The sequence below is a fragment of the Megalops cyprinoides genome, chromosome 22 (genome assembly GCF_013368585.1).
Source record: "Megalops cyprinoides isolate fMegCyp1 chromosome 22, fMegCyp1.pri, whole genome shotgun sequence".
In the NCBI taxonomy this organism is placed as follows: domain Eukaryota; kingdom Metazoa; phylum Chordata; class Actinopteri; order Elopiformes; family Megalopidae; genus Megalops; species Megalops cyprinoides.
The window spans coordinates 10676983-10691898 of record NC_050604.1 but is presented as its reverse complement, the minus strand read 5'-3'; the positions used below and the strand labels follow the sequence as shown (position 1 = coordinate 10691898).

The following is a 14916-nucleotide window of genomic DNA, read 5'->3' as shown; positions in this document are numbered from 1 at the left end:
ATTATGACAAGGATGATGGTGATGATGATGATGATGATGATGATAGCAATGATTATGACAAGAATGATGGTGATGATGATGATGATGATGATGAGTATGATGAGTTAAGGGTAGCATGATGAAATTCAAGTTAATGTTATTAATTGTACATAAATATGCATACACTCATTCATTTGACTGTTGGAGGTGAAGGTGAAGTCAGGTAAAGCATCCTTTGCTAAAGACACATCAAGCTGAAAAGCAATAAGTAACTTGAAAGGGAAAGAGAACTTGTCCAGTGAACCAGACATTTGCAAAAAAAAAAAAATCTCCATATTTTAATGAAAGCAGGAAGTGCAAATGAACTGCGAATGAACTGCGATAATTTGTGTTTTCTCCTTTGCACTGAAAGTTCCAGAGTCTTTTAATCAGAGCGCTATGCCACAGTTGATAATCATTCCTTTTGTTTCTCATTTCTAAGAAAATGTCTAAATCTTGCCATGAATTATTTACAGCCTCAAAGAGCAGAGGCAGATCAGTTGAACTTTTAAATTGGCTTTAGGCTCATCCATTAGTGCTTGGGAGAAAGTTGCAGGTAATTTGACTGTATCAGAAGCTATGCACTATGCAGATTGTCTAGCTGTGTGATATGTTGTTTAAGGTTACAGGTTCAGACTAGTTTCTGTAGTGAAATATTTGTCACTACAGTAATAAACACCGTATGGCCTTTGACCTTGCAGATACAGGAATACCACCCCAAAGCAAATCTAAATTTCTGTCAATGTTACATATAACAGATTTTATATAGTCAGGTGTCACAATGGAGGCCTGTGAGCTTTAAACAGGAGAGGCTAAAACACTTGTCTTTAAACATTCCTGTAAAATAGCAGCATTACTTTATATATCACATTAATACAATACATCACATTAAATCATTGCGATTATATGCTATATATCATAATGCTGATTATAGAAAGGACATCTGAGTTATATCGCTCGTTATATATACAATACTAACATATAAATTAACTGTATTCATTTTTGTTTTATTTTGGGCACAAAGGTTACAACAAAGGTAATGCTACCACATTAAATTCAGTTTAGTAAAAAACTATCAGCTACTGTCAGGGGATCCATTTTTAAACTGGCGCACTTGTTAACCATGCAGAACACTTGGATAAAGTGTCAAGACTCAAGAAGTTTAAAGATAAATTGTAATTCCTCCCCAATTCACGCTCACAGACCTTCACCAGTCTGCTATCTGTTCACTGTTGATTGTGCACATTTAAGCAATCATTTATCTTGAAAAGTTTTGAAATTGAAATTGATTTCTAAGTATTTCTTGTACTGATTTTTTTTTTTTTTTTTTGCTTACTGTGAATGTGTCTCACGTGTTTTGTTGCCATGTGAGGCCACATACATACGTGCCCTTGGCAGTAGTTTTGTGTTTAAATTTGTCGCGTGAACAGAACTCAGCGGAGTATCAACAGGGGGACCTTCAGAGTTCAATAAAGCACAGCAAAGTGGCTTAGCAGTGCTAAGGGATCTGGTGTAATTGATGCACCCGATTGTTCTGATGCACCTCTCCCTCCCTTGGAGGAAGCTTTGTACTGGAGTGTAAGGTTATTCTGGGTCTATGAATTTTCTGTGAACTCAAGCGTGGCTGGACATTTGGAGTCTGTTATTTCAGCCCAATCTTTATTGTGCTGTGTTCAGCTTTCTCTCACAGCTTAACAAACAGAGGTGTCCTCCTTTAGCCACGTTAGGAAATGGATGAGGCTGTCGAGTTCTGTGGCTACATGTTGAGATGTATTACAGCTACTTACAACAGGTTGCCAAAATGAATGCTGATTCAAGTTGGATCTGAAATTTATTTTTATGAACTAGAGAAATCATGTAGCGTTCGGCCCCTGTTGTTTTTTTATTTTTCCCTCTCTCAGTTGCATTTACATAATTCACCCACTGGGTGTCGACAAACTCAATATTTCAGTCCACAGTTTGTCCAATTGTTTTCAATTAGTCGATTGCATTCAATTTCATCATTTCAGGTAGTTAAACTGAAACTATGTTAAACTTGAAATTGCTAGAAAAAAATATCCCAAAATATTTTGCCTAGATTTACAGCAAAACTTTTGGCTGGAGCATAAGAGCTTTCAAAGGAAAAATAAAACAAACTTATGAAGTAGAGATCTGCTTAGTGTGAATGCAAAGATAGTGTTGAAATAGTGTTCTGCAAAATCAGGCAGAGGTGGTATCAGAACTGCCATAAAGAACCTTGCCTGCCTCTTTCAGAAGAGGCCAAAATTCTGAAAAGTGTAATGCAAGGGTACTTGCTGAGTGCTGTGTTGTGGGATGTGTCTGGGCTAAAACCAGCTCCAGACGCAAATTACAGCAACATATTCCAACTATTTTAAATGCAAGAAAGAATATACTTTATATGCTTTGTAGGCTGTGTAATGGTTTAGAGCAAGATCATTAAGGTTTTAGAATTGCTATCAGTATGGAGGTCACAATTAATTCATCACATCTGTGCATATTTATGCAGAGATTTGTGTTATTTTTGTGTTATTTACAGTTTGTGCAGTAAAAAATGTTTTATGGCTCTATTCTTTCTGTTTAACTGAAGTTTACCAGAACTGATTATTCATCATCAATCCATGCCTCAATCCAATGCTGATTTCCTAATTCACTGGTATAGTCTTTAAAAACAGAGATGGCTTGTCCATTCATTGAGCAGGCCCTCAGCTGAGCTAATTAAGATTCCCGTCATATACTATATGTGCTACAGTATGTGAAAGAGCCAGCAGAGACCCGTGATTTATTATGCAGCTCCAGAATAATGTTAGAGGCAGCACATACAACACACTTTACACAGAGGTTTGGATGGCTTCTTTTTGTGCTGCTGTTTCACTTATTACACTGGAATGCAGTTCTGGCTACATTATGAACAGCTTTATTTTTGCAGCATACAGAATAGAATGGTTCTGTAGATTTGAATATTACCTACCCAAACCATAGGCATCATTTTCGCACATAATATAGTCTGAATGTCAACTCAGCGGGATACAGCAATAGAGGACAGCTGTACATTTTCAAGGTTTCACTTTGGCACTCAGAACTGAGTTCACTAATTGAGCAGGGGCTTAATAACAGCCCACAGTTGTGCCTTGACCGTTGACAAGAAACCACTTCACCACATTTAGGACAAGGCTTAAACTAAGCCTTCATGAGCGTGTTCAGCTGCTCGTTGAGGCTGCTGGCTCCCTGCATGGGCTGAGGTAAGGCCAAGCGGGTGTGTGTCAGGTCAGTGGAGAGAAGGTGTTTTCTGCAGGGGGATGTTTTCCACTTTGAAGAAAGAGACTTGTTTTTTCCCTTACAAAGTGAGAAGTATTTATACTGACCTAAGATGTGACTGGTCAGAAGTACACACAGTGTTTTCCCGGTTCAGTCCCTTATTAATACTCAGACAGGTGTTATAGTAAACAATTTGTCCTGTATAATGGTGAGATGTGCTATATACATGCATCATAACCCCATAATTGTGACACTGTGGTGTGAATATTCAGTGATTGTCCCAGGAATGTAGTTTTGGTGCATGTGTATACTAAAGGCTGGAGATCTGAGAAGGGCTTATAACCCAAAGCTTGCTGGTTCTATAACCTGCTGCTTGTTGTTGTAACCTTGGTTGAGGTACTTAACCCACAATTGCCTCAGTAAATATCCAGCTGTATGAAAGGATGACATGTTGGAACTGTAACCTATGTAAGTCATTCAGGATAAGAGCGTATACTAAATAACTACATGTAAAGAGGTTTGTCATGCCTGGACATCATGTTTTCAGGGAGAGATTTTCTTTCTTTTCCTGCCATTTGGTGATAAGGCACGAGAATGTCCTTCAATCGGTGCTTAGATTGGTGGTACAGATATGGGGTGCAGCCTCGGTCTATGATGATCAAGCCTGTATTCCATTTTATGGTCATTTGTTCAAAGACATTGCAAGATACAGATGTGTGTCTTCTGTGTGGCAGCTAGAGGGAGCTATTTTATTCAGATGGATAACTGCTCTATAAAAGGGCTCCTAAACTAAAATTTGCTTGTGACAGTTTGTTCATGATAAGTACAATTGTTGCATTGTATTTTCATAACAAAGTCAAATAGGGCATCTGATTTTTGGATGGGGCCATGGTATGATCTGATGACAGATGAGTACCTACAGTAGATGAGTTCCTATGTAACAGAAATAATGCAACAGAAATGTCAGGTCATGCAGAAAGGTAAATGCTGAATGACAACAGTGAGGGTGCTGTAGAAGACACTGTTGACTGTAATCAAATACGGCAGTGAAAATCAGGCAGTGATTATGGAAGGCATGCGCATGCATAGCGCATAGCGCATATGCGGCCAATTAGACCCAGTGATTCACATCTAGTGCTTCTGTAAGGTATCTTTGTTATCAATCTTGTGAGTCTCTCTCTCTCCCTCATTTGCCAAATGGAGGAAAGTAAAACATTGGCCACCGGGAATGAACCGTGGATGCTGCTCTGAACTCTTCTGGCATCCTCTACAGGAAGAAGTAATTTAGACTAACATACTGTACGCTGCTAGGAAACAGTGTACCCGCCGGTGTAGTCCGCTTTGTACCCGCTGTGCAGAGAATGCCCCCCTCCACCTGGACAAAGGATCCAGGGCCAGATGAGGTCAATGCCAGCAGGGCTGTGTGGAAGAGTGCTGGAGCTCCAGTAGCATCATGGAGACTGAACTGACACATTGAAGCTGCAGCAAAGTTCTCCCGCTTTGGCTGTAAAGCATTGATATCTCATGTGTGCTGTTGTCAAAGTCATCATTGTGTCACTTTCCTGTGCTTTTAGCTTTTTAGTGATTGTGTTATTTAGATTTAGGACATAAATTAAACAAAAAAGGCCCCATCATACATCAATTGGCCTTAACATCAATATAATTACACTGTACCTCCATAGGTATAATTTTGTATCTACATAGCAACTACTGTGTACATATACAATTGGATGTTATGCAAGTATAATTATACAAACTACAAACAGCCTTGACAGTGGTGAGTACTGTGTAACAGTAATGTGCACATTACTGAGTAATGTGTATGCACACAGCAGTTACTCTGCAGCTAAGGGGGGCCCAGTGCCAAAGCACAGTTATTATAGCCCCCTAAGTGGGACCAAAAAGAACAGAGAACAGCAGTGCAAGGAGGTGCCCTTTAAAGGTCTGTACATTTCTATCTATAGCATTGGAAACCTCTGTAGAAAAAGCCTTATGAAAGGGCTCCTCTGTTGCTTGGTGTCTGTGGTCAGCACTGTGTTTCCCCTCTGCTGAAGTTAGACCCCTTATTATTTCCTCTTTTAGGTAGGCAGCAGCAGAGGTGTTGCCCCGGCCTCTTTTATATGTGCGCATCTGGCAGGACACTGGCACCCGCATGCCCTGCAGGAAGATCCTCTGGCTCTGGGTAAGCTGAGTTATGTTTAATTGTTAAGTGTTCGAGGAACTACATTTTCATGTTGCTCGAGTTTTACCTTACTACTTCCATCAATGGCGGTTTCCCATTCGCTCACATCTATATACCCCTCCCAGCTCCATATGTATATTTACCCCTCCCAGCTCCATATGTATATTTACCCCTCCCAGCTCCATATGTATATTATGGATAACATTTAACATTTAGACTGCACCTTTATTCAGATAATTAATATAATCTACGTCTAGAATTTCAGTTCATTAGGAAATAAAATGCTTCAGCAATTGAATAAACAATTGATTTTCTTTTTTTTCCAAAAAATAAGAATTGGCAGGGTTTGGAGGTGGTAAATAGTACATTTCTAAAGCATGTAAAAGCATGCCAGATTTGTTTGGGAAGAACTTTTCAATAAATAATAAAACGCCTTTTGAAAAGACATTCATATACCACAGGAATAGTTGGCTCTTCAAATATTAATTTAATAAAAGTAATACCAGGCATATTCGAGGGAAAAATGCTATTAATAATTAAAAGTCACTAAGGGACTTGTTATTACTATGGTAAAGTGCTCCACAACTTCAATTCTCATTTTCCGGCTAGGGTGGCCTGTCAGCTTAAATTAGAATCAGCTGGAGGTGAACTGAAAAATTGTACCATAAAGAATCCCATCCCCTGACAAGGGTTGCTGGCTTTCTCGAGTGGCCTTGAGACCAGTAATGAATTAAGAAGCACAGCCTACGCGCCCTGTAATCTGCGCTGACATATTTTAGCATTGGTTAAACAGGATTGATAGGGCCATCGCCTCTCCTTCTTAAGCCTGTACACCTGCTTTCCCTCATTAGGAGGTACAGCCAATGAGCTTTTTGAAGGTTGCGAATTATCGACGCCCCTGTTACAGGAAATGCTAAAGGTCAGAGAGGGGAACAAACTGGGGGAGTGTGCTCTACACTAAAGGGAAGTTGAACACTGTTATCGTAATGATCTATCTGTCTGTCTATCTATATCTATCTATCTACCTATGTATCTACAGTGTGTATGCATACATTCTGATATCTAGTATAGATTATCTTTGCTTTCAGTATTCTCTTTGACTTTCATTTTTTTCATATTTCATTAAAAGCATTATTTTGTCTTATGGAAGTGAGGTGCATCTTGGTACAAATGGAATCTAGGTATTTGTTGCTCATGTGTAAAGCAGCAGTAATGAACTGGAAGCCAGTTCTGTATAAGTCAAAACCAACTTCATGTATTGAATTAGTTTAAGCGAAAGTGTCTGTAGATACCAGCCTTACAAGAAGGATTTTGCTTTAAATTTACATGGGAATCCCCAAGCAGCAAGTACAGTACATTAAAACGCTGAAGAAAGTTTATCCCTCACCGATTCTTACCATGCCGTCATGTCACACATTGTTTGAAAGCCTACAATCAATGCTCTATTTATTTTTTAACAGAGCAGGTTATTTTTTTACAGCAGGTCAAAACCATGGATGTGAACAGCATACATTTTAGAGCTCTAAGCTCTAAGCTGCATTCAGCACCTGAATGCCAGCAGGGAACACAAAGAAAAATAGCTTCTCACCGTAAGCGTGTTGCCTTTAGATTGAAATGGGGCCTTGCATTCCACGAGCAGCTGTTTAATCTTGCGGTGACTGTGCACAATGACACTGTGCCCTGTAACGTCCCTTGTGTTTCACCTGCCTTTTACAACCAACAGCATCTAAATCAAATCAATCACCTGCGCAATTCCGCATTTCAAAGACACTGAGAGTTGAAATAACGTTCAAAGAGTGGAACTGGGGCCACAAATGAAATATCCAGTAATTACCCCCTGCTGTTACTGGCTTTCCCAGGTGATTTTAGGCTAAGACAAACACAGGATTGTAGCTCAAATAACAGCACTAAGCAGGCCAAAGTTACTTTTAATGGCGATGCGTTATAGACTTGAATGCCAGCAAGAAAGAATCAGTGTTATCGTTTTGAGTTCTTGGTCGTCTTTTGGATTTCTGTTGGTTCTCTCTCTGTAACCATAAGTAACTGACATTTCTGTTGTTATCACCATAGTAAGCAATGGTTAGATTTATGCACTGAGAACAGGGCAAGTGTATGCTGCTTTACTAAATCCACATATTTGTGTCACTGGATAAGCTCCTTTGTTACACCATCTAAATGAGTCCGTTGCCACTCACTGCTATGATTCAGGCTGTGTTCACTAACACATTTACATTTAATCATCGCTGTGACCATTGTGTGTCATTAGCCGACTATTGGGCAAATGTCTTCAAAGGCAACAGGCAGAGTGAAATGTCAGTTGGGATGAGATATGCAGTGGGATAAATCTTTTAGCCATAATGAGAAATGTCTGTCACTCCAGCTCTGCCGGCACAGAATTGGGATTTGTATGGATATTAAGTGCGTCTTGGCACAGACAGATACTGGGTATTCGTCCCTCATATGTGAAGCAACAATAATGAACTGAAATGCAGGCTTGACAGCCTTGCATAGATCAAAACCTACCTCAGGTGGGGATATTGAACTTGTTTGTGAAGGTGGAAGGTATACAGATGCTAGTGTTGCACGAATGACTTTGCTGATGATTTTACTGGTCTTAGCCAAGCAGCCAGCAAAGCCATTAAAAATCTGGCCCATTTTTTTTTTTTTTTTTTTTAATAACTCGCTTGGAGAACCGACATGCCAGTAGGCAAGGCCTTCCTTGACAACACCAAGGACAAAGGAATTCACTCAGTGATGAAAAGAAAACTAATAATAATAGGGTCATTAGGGAATGGTAGTGCTCACTCAAGAAGCTGTTGTTCTTTAATTAGACATTATGTAAACCCTCCAGAACACCCAGATATTGCCGTATTTGCATCTTTAAAAGCCCCCTTAACGCCAAGGGGCACCTCCATGTTTTGCTTCCCTCTTCCTTCACGCCGAAAGGACATTGGGCTCAGATTTGCTTCATGGTTCACAAGCTCTGTGGCTAAAGCGTTGAAAATCACCTTGCCTCCAAAGCTCAATGATATCGCCCAGGAGGTTTGCATTTAAGTACGCCACAGCACCAGACAATCCCCCTGGATCAAATCAGACATCTATATTTAGAGGAAAATCCTCTGGAAAACCAAAACAGCACTTCGGGCTGTCCAGAGCAGCTCTCGAGTGCTGCTGGAAACTTGAATTACATGTAGCACTCGGTTATTCCTGTGATACTAAAAAACATGATGCAGCCCCTAATTCCCAGTATAGCAGAATGGTGAATTTTCCCCATAAATTATCCAGCAGGTTGCATTACATAATGCTCTGAGAATGTACCGCCATGACTAGGACCACAGACAAACAGTGCAATCCCAATAGGCATCACTGTTAGGTACTAAACCGAAAATAAATATGAGGGAAGTTTTTTTTTTTTCAGTCATTTCTTGTTGTCTATAAACCACTGCTTGGTAGCATCTCCTCGAAAGAAATAATGCAGGAATATTTAGCAGTCATTTTATATCTTTGTATTTGCTCATCATATTGTTTGTTTCAGGGTGGAGTGGATGTAATACAACAAAGAGCATCTTTTTATCTGCTCACTTTCCAAGCTATTAACTTTGTTCTGAATGGGGAGCTCAGCCATTTAGAGGTAAACAAAAGTTCAAAAAGTTTGGAGAAAGCATATTTGGCAGTTTTTTGTTTGTTTTTGTAGATTAGATGTGCTATTGTAATGGATTTTGAATATATGAAAACTAATAACTAAAGAAAGTTTTTGAGAAAGTTCATTCTTTTTTGATCCAGAGAATTCTCACAATGGGAAAAGTATGTGACATTTATTTTGGAACAGATGTATAGTACCCACAGTTGCATCATGTTTTATGACAAGTTCAACTAAAAGCTTCTGGTCCTGCGGAGAGGTTTCCGCAGGGAGTGGGGAAGGATTTTGTAGAGTACATACAGATGCATAATTGAAGACATTACATGAAACGCATCGCTGAATTTTCTTTTCACATTAGTGCTGAAACGTACATAGTGTAATCTTCTAAAAATAAACTTTCTGTCATAGTCTTTTTTTTTCACTTCGGAGAAGTTGAGTCAAGTCACTCGCAGATACACAGAGCACTGAGTTTGATATCATTACTGCGGTGCAGTCAGATTTGGTGACATTAAACATGTCTACATAATCACAGAGTTGACTTCATCTTTGCGGTAGCATATGAGAAAAGGTTTATGAACACAAACATTCTACTGCTGTGAATTGTGATTTATTTGTTTATGCATTTATATTGCCGGAATACATGGAACAATGTCACCACTGATCTACATCTTGTGCATGGTTAATAGCTAGTCACCCACTGTAGCTGTCGCAGCCAACCAGTTACCTTGGAGATAACAGGTTTTTGCTGAATGTGAAATGCTAAATTCTTTAACATGGTAACACATTCAAGCTAGCTACTGATTTTCCAGTCAATATTGAAACAGGAGGGAAACCTAATAAAGTGTAATGGCCCTAGTTTTGCTTAGATATTGAGCCATCATTCTTCCTTCAAAAATCAACGGGGGATTTCCTAGACCCACAGTATGTATCTTCAATGTTATTCAAGCTACATTTAAGCTATATTTCTCATTGAGAGTTAATGATATCCCTGTTTTATCCCTGAGTACACATACGCCATAAGGCAGGTGTTTTTGGTTTGCCTGTCTGACTTTTGCAGTTTGATTTGTGCCTGGATGTTACAATTGCCTGACAAGATGGGCACACTGACAGCAAGCACTTCATTAAATAAAGCAGAATAATGGTTGTCGCCGCAAAACTGTTAGTGTTAAGAATCATTAACTACCTTTAATGTAGTGTGGAAGGGTGGCCTACTTCGGTCAAGGACGCAGATTTGAAGTCTGCATTGACTCATGGGATGAAAACGGTTCCTTCCCAAGAACGAAGCCACTGAACACGAATGATATATAGCGCTTGTAGCGCCTTGCTAGCTGGTGAGGTATTGCTTCTCATATTAGACTTTCCTGCGTCGAAAACAAGGTGAAGCAGGTTAAGAGGGGCGCAGGATGAATTTGTCTACAGACCCTGCTCTAAAACTTTAATCATTTCAGATGAACGAGGTAGATATTTTTTTCTTCTCTCCCTATTTTCAGTCACCATAGCATTTCAGTGAACACAACCTGTTCCTGTGAATCCCCCCATCCCCAAGAATGGTTACCTCATGAATATTGTCATCTGCTCCAGTAGTGAATGCCAGGCAGTTTAAAACACTTATTAAGTGCCAAACTAACTCTCAGCTATATTTAGCTATGTTGAGTCTTTGTAGTGTAATTATATTCTCTTCTTAAAGTGTGCTGCTTTCAAAAGGAGAGCTAAAATCACTGCTGACAATACCACTGACAGGGCTGTCAAAATATAACACCGTTTTATTACATGAAGAACAATGTGAATGTGCTATTTCATTTTATTTCCGTTTAATTATTTGACACTTAATTCTTCAAATGTGGAACAGCGCTGGTTTGGTTTTACAATATTTTTACAGAACTCTTTTATCAAACAAAAATATATGACTCATGTTAATTACTTAGTAACTATGCACATTGCTGGTGCTATATAGGTTACAAGGCCATGGTGCAGTCAGCTCAGTGTTCAGTACTGGTCACAGACTCTTCCAGTGCTTAGCTGTTTCACATTCCTGTTCTTTCTGTTGCCCCCATGCCCTACGATGCTCTCCCTGTCCTTTAGAAACATAGACAATGTGGACTGGGGATTGCCCAACATGTCAGTTTGTATCTTTCAAGCAGGTCTTAAGGAGGCCAGTGTAAGAGTCAGGAAAGGAGTGCTTTCAATTGCCAGAATGTCCCCTTCTTTTTACTACTGTGTTGCCTGGCATCCAACTTTTTTTTTCTCAAAATATTTTATATGCTGTGGTTATTAATGCCGGATATGACATTGGTGTATTGAAATTTTTTTTGCTCACCGTGTGCCATTGCACTCAATTGACCGTCGTATCTTTTATTGTGAGAGCGCCCAAAAGTATTCTTATAAGCAGATTTATTTTTTTCTTCATATAGAATATTTAAAGTGTTACTATAACAATCATTATTTTCCTGTTTTTTATCATTACAAGAAGTTGAATCCTACATCTGAGATGCATATAAATGGACTGCATTTTATCTCAACATTTGACGGTGTTATAGAATGTCTTAAAATATTTTGGATGCTGAACCATAAAAACGGACAAAATAATTTATTTCTGACACTCAGCGTATTGAGGTGTATAGTGTCTTTGAATTAAATCAGCCATTTTTTATGACCACACAGTACAGCACTATTTTCTTAAATCCCATCTCCCTTTTAGAGGATGGAGTTGTGCATTGGGAGACCAAAAAAACATTAACAGGGTAGTTAAGCAAGCACAGAAGAAAAGCTTTCTCTCATTTTCTGTGTTAGTTAAAAGTGTTTTATTCACAATTAATGCAGTGTTTTATTTGAGAGCATGAGTGATTGATCAGCATGTTGTCTGTGCAGAAATATGTAACTGCAAAGCCTCAGGGGCATCAGCTGCACAACTTCATATTGTAAAAGAGCAGCCAAAGACATCTTTCAATCACTCTCATTTCTGTGAGGAAAGAGAGCTCTGTCAGGCTCTCCAAAGATGCGGATAGCCGAGCTGCCTGCTGGGGACAATCAGGGAATGAATAAACACTTCACACGTAAGAAACACACATGCACGCTGAACTATATCCCCCCACTGAATCTGATGATTTGGAATCAGAATCGCTTTGATTTTTTATTCATCATGATCTGCTTCCAGCTGAGTGGTTGAATGCTGCCCTGAGCGCTTACTGTCGGAAATTGAAATGCGTTTTCTCAAACTGCTGCACGTGCCAGCGGTGCAAAGGTGTCTGCCAGGTCAACTGGGCACTTTATCACACTCTCTCATTTTCTCACTGAGAAGAACTGTAAGAATGAAATCCATGCATAGAAAAACAAGATGGGCACTGGAATGGACAAAGAATCAGGAGTATAGAGGTCAGATATGGGGAGATTTCAACATAGCTGGAATGAGCTATGGAGACTTAATTAAAGGAAGGTATCCACAGCACTGAAGCAGATCCTGATTTGATTTACTTATTTTGATTATCATTATTATAGATATCATACTTACTGTTAGAAGACATAATAAATATAACAGTAGTTTGCCTAGCGTACACCCTTTAATTGGCTGCAAGTGTGTAAGCATACTTGCTTTGCTTATTTTCTTGCAGTATTATCCATTTACCATATGTAGCTTGATATTTTGCTTAAGTCAGTTAAGTTATGCACCTTGACCAAGGGTGAAACCACAGTGCCCCAGTTCAGCATTACATCTGCCGCCTTAAGATTACAGTCCCTTTTCTTTATCCAACCTATGCCACAATCCATATCATACTTTGATTCCATAGAACATGACTACCCTATTCTCAAGACAGTCACAAATCCAGCTGGTTTTACAGCTCTTTGGAAACCATCAGCATCCTCAGAACTGAAAAGAGAAACTAATCTTGACAGTGATGGGTCAGATTTGATTGCTTAGCGCTTGGCCTAAAGCCATAGAAGCCCTCAGCAAAGGGGATGGAGAGCCTTGCCACAGATGGATTAGGGGAAGCCTTTTGGGGACAGGGAGGGGAGGATTGAATCCAGTTCCTCCGTTGACCATTGGAATCCATGGCAGGCCTCTGGGCTTCATCAGTCCATCACGTCTCACCAGAGACTTTTTTAAAAGTCAGGAGTCAATAAAATGAGGGCATTCTAGAAGGCACGTCCATTTCTGCTTGATTTAGCAGGTATTGGCTGTGTGGGATTTGTCCACTTCATTTAACTGTCAATAGCAGCAGAGAAGCCTGTACCTCGGATAGCACGGGTGCATTCAAGAGCCCTGAGAGAGCTTGCTGTTCATGCTTAGACTGACATCCTACTGAGAAGTGCAGTGATAAGTGATTATGGTCAGGAGCACACATGCATGTTTAAAGGATAATTTCCATAATGGTCCTCCAGAGACAAAGAGTATGAATTCATAAAAATAGCAGTTAAGAGGATGTTTTGATAACATGGGATTTATTTGGAAGATGTTTGGTTTTATCATGTTTGAAATTAGCCTTTTGCCTTCTGTACAGCACAACAATGCTGTTGTTTTCCATCTTCCCTAGTGCATGTGCTTGTAGTACTCTAACTGCTCATTTGAAAACTGGAGCATATTATAGTATTTTTGAAAGCACCGTCCTCCTGGGAACATTCCAGTTATGTTGGCTCAACTCAGTGCATCCACACAGGTGCATAATAAGCCGGTTAAACAGGAAGCAATTTGCAGAGGTGTGGGAGGTTTTTTCGTGCAGGCAGATACTCACTGCGTGTCCTGCTAAGATATATTCAATCACGCAGTCACACGTTTCAAGGAGAATTTCCTACAGCACACAAGAGGCTTAGCTGCTCACATAGGATAGGAAAGAGAAACTCATAATCTAAGTACACATTTCTGTGGCAGGTGGTTAGATGTTGTGAATGAGGTGAGATGAGATCAAACAATGAATGCCTGGTCATCGGTGTCTATCAAGCCCAATTAAACTTTCCATTTTAAAGATTCCATATGTAGTAAGAGAAGTAGTAGTATCTTTGTTGGTGTTCTTAGTAGTATTTTTTGTATTATTGGTTGTAGTAGTAATATGCATGAAATGTGCATTTGAAATGTCAGTGGTCCCACATTTTCCCAGTTTTTTCTTTGGATGCCCTTGCTATATCAAGTAAGTGGGCAAAAATAATTTTATTCTATGTACCGTAAAAAAGGATGTTTTTTTTTTCCTCCTTTTTTTCTAAATGAGTGATTCAGATCCTATGAAAAATAAATGTTCTCTCCCAGAAGAATCATCTGCTGAACTTCATTTGACCTTCTGCACAGCTGAGTGGTTATGCTATCTGATCTATGAATTATTTGCCGTGTTCATACCAACGGACATTTTCAGTTCTATATAAGCACTGCAATTTGATTGAAATGCTTAACATTATAACAACACTTGTCAAACCTCTAACAATAAAATATAGTTATTTTTGCTGTAGATGAACTGATACCCATTTGTAAATAAATGAATAGCACATATTTAAGCTATATTTTTAAATTGAAGGTGACAGACATGTACATTATGATTTGTTGATATTGAACATTTAGATGTTCATCATCTACATTGATGATCTTTGTTTTATTCAATATTTTGGGACCCCTGTCAAGAGTGCAGTATAAGTACAGTTGTAATGACCGCAAAGGCATCATTCCAGGTTGGTGTATAAAAACTCCAAAATCACTGTTAAGAGATTCAACATAACTGCTTAACACTACAATATACCACAAATAATACATTTATATTATATATCATGAGTTTAAGACTCTAAAGAAGTGTCTTTATATCAATACAAATTGTATATCTAAAATTGAGGACATATGAATGTT

General features: G+C 39.1%; 1 protein-coding gene across 21 annotated transcripts in view; it reads left to right on the top strand.

Annotated features, from left to right (window-relative positions):
* Window positions 1-5436: 5436 nt before the first annotated feature.
* The window catches only part of LOC118769682 (receptor-type tyrosine-protein phosphatase delta-like), a 236546-nt gene continuing 227066 nt past the window's right edge, over window positions 5437-14916 (top strand). For all 21 annotated transcript variants that reach the window (XM_036516937.1, XM_036516923.1, XM_036516935.1 and 18 more), the window contains exon 1: window positions 5437-5455. The gene's annotated coding sequence lies outside the window, so the exon portion shown is untranslated. The remainder of the gene's footprint in view (window positions 5456-14916) is intronic.